Raw genomic sequence first — 10,552 nt, 5'->3', positions numbered from 1 at the left:
TTTAAATATGCATGATATAGACTCAAGACACCACCTGGTAGCTTTGCCACCCTCCCTTCCCCTGTTCTCAATCCACTGTGACTATTAAACATCATCCTCATCTCAGCCCTAGCCTTCCCTTCCCAACCCAGGTACTTCTTGTGCAGTCCCAGGATAATGTGAGGAGGCCGTGGGTAGAAATTAAAGGTGACAGTGAAAGGAAATGGAGGAAACCATGCAATTCCTTCCCATGTTCCAAAGCAGACCTCATCAACTACCTGATTCAAAGATTCTCAGGGCTCTGGCCACTTCTGCTCCATCTTTCACAATAAAACTATTTGAGGCCTATTTGCTCCTTAGTCTGGAGAGTGAACTCTGCCCTTCACCCTCCAATAAGTCCCATGCCCCTTTGCCTACTCAGTTTCTTCCTGGGGCTGGGACTGGCACTGACATGAGCTCCAAAAGAGGTGGTTTGATTCTCCTTGGACCCTACCCAGCCCCCACTGTGACTCTTTGGGACTGTTATATCATTTTCCCTCCTTAGGGATCCACAGGATGTATGTTCACATAGACCACTTTGCCACCTTCAAGTCCTGTGACCTAAAGCAATGTTCTATGCCATAGATCCCTTCCTTAACATGGAAATAATAATACCTACCTCATAGGGATTAACTGAGATTAAATACATGAGGTGTTTAACTTACTGCCTGGTATACAGCATTAGTGGTAAAAATAACAGCTTCCCCCTCCTGAGCACTTATTATACATTAGGCAGTGCTTACATTAATCACTCCAATCCTCATGACCACCCTGCGAGATAATTGTCAGAGCCATTTCACAGATGTGGAAACTCAGATTTAGAGAGCAAAGTAATTTGCCCCAAACCCACAACTAGTAAGTGAGAGAGCTGGGATTTGAACCCAGTTCTTTTTTACTCCACGGCTTGTGTTCCTAACTACTGGACCTATTCAAAATACATATTACTTCCCTTCTCCCTTTCTACTCATCTCTCCCCACAACTACCACCTCACTGTGGAGTTTTTTGTCAAGATGCAAGGTTTGACAGTAAGGGTCAACAAATTTTCTAAAAAGGGCAAAATAGTAAGTATTTTTAGCTATGTGGGCCATATAGTCTCTGTTACAATTACAGTCATGTGCTGTCTAATGACACACTTCAGTAAACATCAGGTCATGCATAGGATGGCAGTCCTATAAGATTATAATACTTTTAATATGCCTTATATTTATATTATATACTTTTTATGTGCCTTTTCTATGTTTAAGTACACAAATACTCACCTTTGTGTTATAGCTTTCTAGAGTGTTCAGAACAGTAACATGCTGTGTAGGAGCAATAGGCTATACCATACAGCCTAGGTGTACAGTAGGCTATATATCTAGGTTTGTGTAAGTACACTTTCTGATGTTCACACATGAGGAAATTGCCTAACATTTCTCAAACTTTATCCCCATCGTGATTCATGACTCTACTGACCTTTGCCAGTGTAGTATGAAGGCAGGCACAGACAATAGGTAAATGAATGGGCATGGCTACATTCTAATAAAACTTTATTGACTAAAGCAGGTGGCTAGATTTGGCCCAAGGGCCATAGTTTGCTGACCCCTGCTCTAGAGTAACAGCACAGCTCTAGAGGAAACAGACTTACAATAGAGAGTACCTGACAAACTGTGGATGCTCGGTAAGTACTTGTGGGTTGATTTTGAGGTCATTTTGTCCACCTTCTTGAATCCAGGTGGTAGCACCAATAGCCAGTTCTTCTTTGATTACAGTTTCACAATAAAGCTGATTTCACTTTTTACCTAAACTGTCTTCGTGTCTCATTTATGTTGGGAAGATGCCCTCCTATCTTGGCTCATCTATGAATTAAGATTTTCACTATTGAGAACTAATAGTGAAAATATATGCATCAAAACTAAACCTGTCTCCTCCCCATGCCCTGAACAACTACATTCACCAAGAGACAATGCCACTCTCCTTGCAAAGCCACTGCATCCACAACAGTTGTTCTGTTTCACTGAAGATGGGAAGAGTCAGATACTTCCTCCCTGGTATTTAGGCCATGTACTGTTGGAAGGGAAGCTCTTCACAACACCTCTGAGAAGAACTGGAGTTCCTGATGCCACAGCAGTTGACTACAGCTTTTTGGCCTCCTAGAGGTGAGAAACCACTGTGGGTGGGATAGGTCCCTTCAAAACAAGGCCTATGTGATGAAAGGATTGCCAGTGCGAGAGGAGCTAGGAAGACAGCCTATCAGGTGGCAGTTCCAGGGTTCCTTGCCTCCTCTCCAGCTGTTGCCACTGGGAGTCGAGCCTGCAAGATACAGAGAGAACATATTTTGAGCTGATTTGTTTTCATTTGTATTTATTGGTTTGTGGGCGTGGGATGTCTGAAATGCCCATATGGTCTTCAACACAGGTTACAGCAAGAAAAATAATCTTGGGAATTGAAATGAAGCCAGAATTAAACAGCCAGTCCCATGAGCCATGCCATCTACAGTCCTGAGCACTCTAGAGAGGAGCAGAAGGCAGGAGAGAACTTAAGTTCTGATGGCCACCAAGGATCAACCAAATGAGCCAATGCCTAATTATTGGGGTTGGTTCATTGGCCCGCTTGATTTTTCTCATTCTCCCCCCTACTTCTTTCTGGATTCATCCTCTGCCACCTCATGCCCCACAAGGGCTCTCCTCAAGGCTAATGTCTCCAGAGGGCATCAAAACCATAACTACAATGAGGCCCCTCCACTCTTGGAGCAGGTTTAGCAAAAGAAAAAAAGTGAAGATACCAGTTGCAGGGCAGCATCTGTGGTTTCCACTGCTTGGAGCATCTCTGGCTCACCCACAGTCACTGGTGTATCTCCCATGACAAAGAGCATACACCTAATCCTTTCCAGACTAACCTCCCCTTGCCCCCACCTTTCACAGCATATTCGAATTCTCACCAGTTGGCACTTTGCTACCCATCATCTTATATTCCTCTCTAAATATTCCAGATGTTACCTCCCCAAGTATAAAGGAAGCTCTTTAAGGGTAGGGTATATTCTATTAGAATAATAATGACATGTGAAAATATTGAGGACAAAAACAATAATAAATCAGTCTTGGATTAGCAGTTCATACTGTTCTGCCCATGGGCTTTGGTAGACAGGGTTGCACTCATTCCTACTTTACAGACTTTGCAAGATTGTTCCCTTCATCTGGTATATTTCTCCTGTACTCCCACCCTTTACGTGTTGATGTCTTCACATCAATCAGATCTCAGTTCAAATGCCATCTCCAAAGAGGCTTTCTCGTGTGACTCAAGCTACAGTAATCCTAGCACTAATCAATAAACATCTGTTGAATGAATGAATGATCTCCATTTTGTAGATGAGGAAAATGAGACTCACTGTGATTACAAAGTACTTAGCCATGGTCAAAGAACCACTAAAGGCATAAACTGAGGTCTTCTGACACCAAAATGCTTATTATTTCTCCTCCACTGTAAGTGCACCTTGGCAATTGTAATTTCTTATTCCATATCTATCCAGCTCTGCATGCATCATGAGGACAGGGCTTGTATCTGTCATGTTTCTCCTTGTGTAGCTCCACTGTCTAGTATGGGATGTGGTACATCCACATTGACTGTAGTAATGACATAATATCGATGAGTCAATTAATTGCCATCTAGTTGGGTCTCAATAAATATTTACCCATATACGGAGATTGGTGAACTCAGGACACAGATGCATGAGACACCCTTCACTTATTCTAGTCCTCTTTCTCAAGTGGTAAAACAGCCTTTTCCTGGAATGTCCCCTGGAATGCAGGAGTGACAAGGATGCTAGGGGAATTTCTTTGAAAACCTGGAACAAGAACAGGGAAATTGAATATCTAACATGAGCAGTTTTTGTGCCAAGTTACAAATCTCAGCTAATTACAGCTCAGTGCTGCTCCTTTGGGGGTCCTTCATCTGGCATGAATTGCCTTCACTTGGGAATCAAGGTTCCTACTGCAATCTTCCCCAGTCCCTTCATTCCCAGAGTGAGCTTTGGTCTGGGTCAGAGGAGTAAGGTGCTGTTGGCTCATCTCAAGACAGACAGTTTCATGGCTGGGAGCAGAAACAGCAATAAAGATAGAAATTATGAGTCTACAGCCAGCAGGGAAATAGAATGGGAAGCTGCTAACACACCATATTCATCTCTAGAAATTTCATAAGATTTGATTCACTCTCATGTCATACACTAATTTACTTTTTTTTCTTCAGGTTAGATTCCCCTTCATTTTAGTCAACTACTCTTTTTTTTTTTTTTTTTTTTTTTCTTCAATATCAAGTACATTTGTCCTCTTAGGCTTTCTCTCCCTCTCTTTACATGCCACCTCTGCCTTCCATTGCTTCCTTACCAGTTTTAAGAAGGCAGTGTAGTATAACTGATTGAACAGGATTTGCAGTCGTGCTAATCTGGAGTTAAATCCTTGCTATACCAGTTACTAGCCGCTTTTCTACAAACAAGTCACTGAAACCTTATGAGTCTCAGTTTTCTTATCTGTGAAATGGAGATAATCCTCATAGGTGATTTGTGAGGACCACATGGCATGTGTTGCCTGAAGGATTTAGCATAATGCATGACAAATTCAACAAATGGTGGCCACATTATTCCTGTTACTTGTCTCATTTCCCCACACCCAGCTCCCTCTATTTTTCCCTTTGACTGTGTGTGTCTACACACATGCATAGCCTGGCTTAACAAAACACTGATTACCTTATCCATTTTAGTATCTCAAATTCATCAAGATTCTTGATTAGGCAGTCCCTGGTATTTCAGATTTTGTCTCTCTCTCTCTCCCTCCTTCATTTCCCCAAATCCTTTTCTCCTTGATACAATTTAATTTCTCCATCTTTCCTGAAAATACCTGGGGAGACAGTGGCCATGAGCATTACTTTGTAGTAATAATCCCCACCTGGATTCTATTCAGAATATTTGGCTGAAAGAGCCAGGATATCTGCCACTTAGAGCCTCTCTCACTTTGCCCACCATGTTTAATTCATGTGTGTTGCAGGCCATTTAAAGGGGTTCAATGAGCTGTGAAGATCAAGATATGAGCCATACAGATTGTACATTATTGAATTAAGATGCTAAATATGGAGACTAAGTGATGCCAAGGAGAGAATATTGAAAGCCTTAATGGTTTATAACAATGGAAAGCAGGGTAGATCAAGTCAGTAGAAAATTGAAAAGATGCATTACTTCAAAGAAAAGGCTGTTTGTCATACTAGAGTCATCCTCAATTTCTCCCTCTCCCTCACCCTCTACACTCAATCCATCACTAAGCCCTGTCAGTTCTACCTCCAAATAAATCTCAGACGTCCACTTCTCTTCATTCCCACTGTCACAACCCAAGGTCAAGCCCCTATTCCTCTTGTTTGACTATTACCATTAGATTCACTTGTCTCTTTGACTCTATTTTACCTTTCTGTAAACCACTCTCTACTCAGCAACATTTCTAAAATACAGACCAAATCTTGTCACTCTTCTGTTTAAAATCTTTCATTGCTCTTACAACAAAATCCAGATTCATTAGCACAGTTTTAGAGCTCTTCATGGCCACTCATCTCAGCCTACACTTCTTGCCTCTTGCTTACTGTCCTCTGGCCAGTCTCATCTCCTTTCTGTCATTTCAACATGCTAAGTTCATTCCCACCTTAAGGCTCTTGCATTGTTGTTCCCTCTGTCTATGTTTTATACAACCAGTGGCTTCTCATCCTCCAGGTCTCAGTATAAGGCAGCCTTCTGTGACCCCCTATCAGCATAGTCTGCCCTACTTACACTCCATCTCATCATCCTGCTGATTCTCGCAACAACTTTGCTTAATTCCTTTTGTTTTCTCTCTACTCCATGAAGACAGAGACTATTTATATCTTGTTCATGATGTATCCCTTGTACTTTACGGTGCAAGTAATATAGCACTTGATCAGTAAACATTTTTTGAAAAACTAAATGAGTGAATTTATCAAAGGAAGTTCCATTCCAGGATTTGATCTTTCATTGGCCAATTACAGACTAAAATCCCTTCTTTCTCACATTCCTTCTTGTTTTTGACTCTAGGCTGCAAATCCATAGCTATAGAAATTATTGAATGTAACAGGAAGATACAGATGGTTGATCCTCAACAAAACAAGAGAAAACAACAAAACTTCCACATTAGTGGAAATGAACCACTCTTTCATTCAGTAAATACTGGGCACCTATGCTGTGCCAGGTAGTATCAGGCACCCATAATACCCTGGCATTTAGCATAGCACTTGAGTGGAGCTTACAGTCTGGGAGAGGCAAACGTCAAACATATAAATATGTAATTATACCTTGGCTTAACTGCTCTGAAGAAAAGGGAAATTATCTTGTTGAGAATAACAATGGGGCAACAAGGTGGTCAGGAAATGCCTCTCTGAAGAGAAGATAAAACATTTGAGCTGCAACCTGAAGGCTGATGAGTGAAAAGTTAAAGGGAGATGACCCAAGGGAAAGAGTCTGGCCCCCTGGATGGCCTGTATCCATGGATGAGGGAAAGTGAGGTCCCTCACTCCAGGAATCATACAGGGAGCTCTTTGCCACTTTTTCACACACCCTTTTAGCTACAAGGGAAATCAAATTTTTTAAAATAAATTCTTTGTCTACAGATGTAACTTTTGCACTCCAAGTCTGGGTATTCGGGCCTCAGAAGGAAGACCAGACTGGTTTCTTCTTTGTTCCAACAGCTTTGTTCTATATCTTCATTGCATGTCTTTGACTTCTTGAAGGATTTGAACTGATCTGAAGAACCTCAGCATAGTGATCTCTCCCTAGGTGGCATGGATTTGTCTCTCCCATCTCCAGAGAGGAAACCATTTACCTCTTCTGATTCCTCTGAGTGTCTGACAGCAGCCCATTAGAGCAACACTTAGGCATTTATGGCATAATTTTCTGGGCACATTTATTTAGGAAAAATAACTTAATTATTTAATAGTCCATAACTCCTGCCAACTCATTATAAAGTCTGGGCATGTGAACCAGATGGGGAAGGAAGAATAAATAAAAGATCAGTGCCCTGCTGGAGCCCCAGGGCACTAATTCTGCTCTGCACAAAACCTTCAGTAAGCAACCACTCTTTGATATGCCAGGAGGGTTCCCCATTCATTGTGCTCACAATAAGGACATCTGGGGCTTCCCCCTCTTGAACCTGGAGGGACCTAAGAAGAACAATGGACAAAACACTGGACTAGAAATCTACACACAGGATGGTAGATCTACTCATTGGCTACTAGAATTTGTCCCTACCTGCTGTGTGACTGTAGGAAAGTCTCTTTTCCTTTCTAGATCTCAATATCCTATCTTTTTTTCATAAAATGAAGTCATCAAACCAGACCAGAGATTTTCTAATATGATTTTATCTGTAAAACCCTGTCTTCAGAGAAAATTTATATGGAGGTCTAATATAGTAAACAGGTAAAGTAGAGCCCACTTGTACTTTGTCCTCAGAAAGTGCTCCTTGGGATGCCCAATGCTCCTAGAAACACTGCTTGGAAACCACTGAGTTAGAAACTCTCATAGTCTTTGATTAAAAAGGATTCAGAGGTTGATTTGCCCCATGCTATGGATTGAATTGTGTCTCTCCCACCAGCCCTCTGCAATTCATATGTTGAAGCCTTAATTCCTGATGCTACTGTATTTGGAGATATGATTTTTAGGAGGTAATGGTTAAATGACATCATGGTGGGGAGGCTCCTAATCCAACAGAATTGGTGACCTTATAGGAAGAGGAAGAAAGAGCAATATCTCTTTCACCACGTGCATGCACCGAGTTAAGGCCATTGTAGGACACAGCAAGAAAAAAGCCATCTGCAAGCCGGAAAGAGAGCCCCCACTGGGAATCAAAGGAGCTAGCACCTTGATGTGGGACTTCTCAGTCTCCAGAACTGTGAGAATACATTTCTGTTATTTAAGCCACCTAGTCTTTGGTATTTTGTTAGGGCATTCTGAACTAATATGTCCCAGCTGTGGAACCAGTGGCCTCTTGGTCCAAAGATGAGAGTGGCCATCATAACTTTGAATTTGACTCCTTTAATGTCCATAAGTCAGCGTTCCAGTTTGAAGGCAAAGGAATGTCTAGTTCCTCCACAGGACTTCCTCATCTGCTCCAGCTCACAGAAACATCTTTCCTCCCTGGACTCTTCCTGCCCTCGTGTTTTGTTTGATTATCTCTTAATTTTACAAGGATAATAACTTAAAATCATATAGGCAGGCAGTTATATCTTTTCAGTGCTCCCTCTTAACTCTTATTTTATTCCTCTGTCCAACAATATTTGTTGACTCGCAAGCAATATCAAATAAAGATCAAAATTTCACATGCCCCATCCTTGCCTTTACAGCTCCCCTACACGTAACCTAGGCAATGAACCACTTATTCTTCTACAAGCTCTGTGTTTTTCTGCTTTTTCATCTGGGACTCTACCTACCATCTATGGGTGTCTAAATTCCTCCCACCTATCAAGGCCAAACTCAGATGCCATCTTCTCCATAAAAGCTTCCCTGAAACCTCAAGTTGGAAATATTATTATTACCTCTTCTGCACTTTCATTGCCACTGACTCTGCTGATGGTGGCACATAGCACCCGTTTTTCTGCTATCGCTATCTGACAGTGTCTTAAATCTCCTTCTAGACTGTAAATGTCTTGAGAACAAGAACCATGTCTTATTCATGTTTTAATCTTATATAGTGCCTGGCATGGTGCCTTGTAATTAGAAGGTACACAATAAATAATGGTTAAATGAATGGATGGATAAATGAATTTGAGTATAACTGTACCTGATTAGGTGAGGAACAACTTAAGTACAGATAGAGATTTTAATATGCCTGTGCATAAAAGAGGAAGTATGAACTTGGAATATGTGAAGAGCTTGGGGGCAGATGTCAGAGATGAAAGGTGCAGTAACTCATAACTCATTCAACAGCTACATGTGTGTTAAGCACTAACCATATCCCAGGAACTGTTATGCTGCTGGTGAGCAAAACAAAGCTTGCCTTCTCGGGACTTGCAGTGTAGTGAGAGAAACAGATATTAGGTATATACATGAATATTATGTTAAATAATAATTATAACAAGTAGCTTGTTATATAAAGAAAAAGAAGACATTACTCTGAAGGAGAATGAGAAAGACACATAATTTAGATTGAAGGGTCAGCAAAGTGCTCCTCAAAGACAGGGAATTTTATACAAAGGTTAACTAGGTTGAGACCTGAAGGGCCAGTAAGAGTCAGGCAGCCTTAGAGATATACAAGGCCCCAATATAGGAAACTGGTGCCTGCAAGAAACTGCAAAGCCAAGAGGACCCAAGTGTAGAGGCAGAGGGATTGGTAGGAGAGGAAGATGGAGGGTAGATGAGTACTTGATAGTGTGGGGCCCTCCAGGTGAGAAGTCTGGGCTTTTTCTAAGCACAGTAGGAAGTCACTGAAGGATTTCAGCAGAGAAGGAACATAATCCACCCTTCACTTTGACTGCTGCATGGATAAAGATTAGACTGGCTACAGAATTAAGTTAGGAGACTGTGGCAGGGAAGAATTTAGAATAAAGGAGTGGCAGTGGATATGGACAGAAGTGACAATATTGGAGAAATATTTTGGGAGATATAATATTTGAGATACACTTATTGCTACCTAACTTTCTTGTATGCGTTTTCTTACTTATTGTCAATGTTTCACAATTAGAACGTAAGCTCCATGAGGACAAGGACTTGTCTTATACACTGCTGAGTCCCAGCACCTACAACAGTGCTTGCATACAGTGGGTATTGGGTAATATTTGTCAAATGAAATTATGATGGAATGATTTATAAATTTGAGGTAAAAATAAAAGAGAAGAAGGTGTAGAGAGTGAATTCCAGGATTGAAGGGATTGAAGGTGATATTTATTGAAATGAGAAAAATGAGGAGAAGCTATTTTGGAGGATAAGATCGAAACTTATTTTTTGACCTGTTAAGTTTTCTAGACACCTGTGAGATATCCAAATAGTTACTGGTCTGAAGATTCTAATTTTGGTAATAGCTACACAGATACAGCATCTCAAATCATGGTAACATCTAATACAGCATTCCTTGACTTGAAGGATATAATGTCCAAGGATCTGTGCATAAAGGATTTCATAAACCTGAATGGAAAAAATATTATATCTTCATTTTTACTAACTTCCACCTGAAATTTAGCATTTTTTTTTCAGTTATGACTGACTGTAGGCAGCAACCTACAGCAGTATATGCAGTACCTGTGACTTTTGTGAACAATAGAATTTACAGATATTTTCATACATGTTACAACCATCACAGATACCTTGCAAGATCATTTGTGCTCATCACTACTTCAATGTGATAGAAGTCATTAGACTCACCAATATGTCTTGTTATTTAACACATTGATTTAAAAGTGTATCTATTATTATATTACAAATTTGGTTTTTTATGTTTTTGTAACCGTTTTTCAAAATAACATGTTTCCTTTTTTGTCCTCTAGAGTTTACTTAATACATTTAAAATCATTACTGTG

The 10,552-nt window shown here is 40.7% G+C and overlaps 1 long non-coding RNA gene across 1 annotated transcript in view; it reads right to left on the bottom strand.

The window, feature by feature from the left end:
• Positions 1-1,574: 1,574 nt before the first annotated feature.
• The window catches only part of LOC139362417 (uncharacterized), a 39,009-nt gene continuing 30,031 nt past the window's right edge, over positions 1,575-10,552 (bottom strand). The window contains exons 2-3 of the long non-coding RNA XR_011621307.1: positions 3,690-3,842; positions 1,575-2,311 (exon numbers count right to left, since the gene is read on the bottom strand). This is a non-coding gene — a long non-coding RNA (uncharacterized lncRNA). The remainder of the gene's footprint in view (positions 2,312-3,689; positions 3,843-10,552) is intronic.

Source organism: Macaca nemestrina, chromosome 1 (genome assembly GCF_043159975.1).
Source record: "Macaca nemestrina isolate mMacNem1 chromosome 1, mMacNem.hap1, whole genome shotgun sequence".
Lineage (NCBI taxonomy): Eukaryota > Metazoa > Chordata > Mammalia > Primates > Cercopithecidae > Macaca > Macaca nemestrina.
The sequence above is the reverse complement of the archived record's forward strand: the minus strand, read 5'-3'. Positions and strand labels throughout refer to the sequence as shown.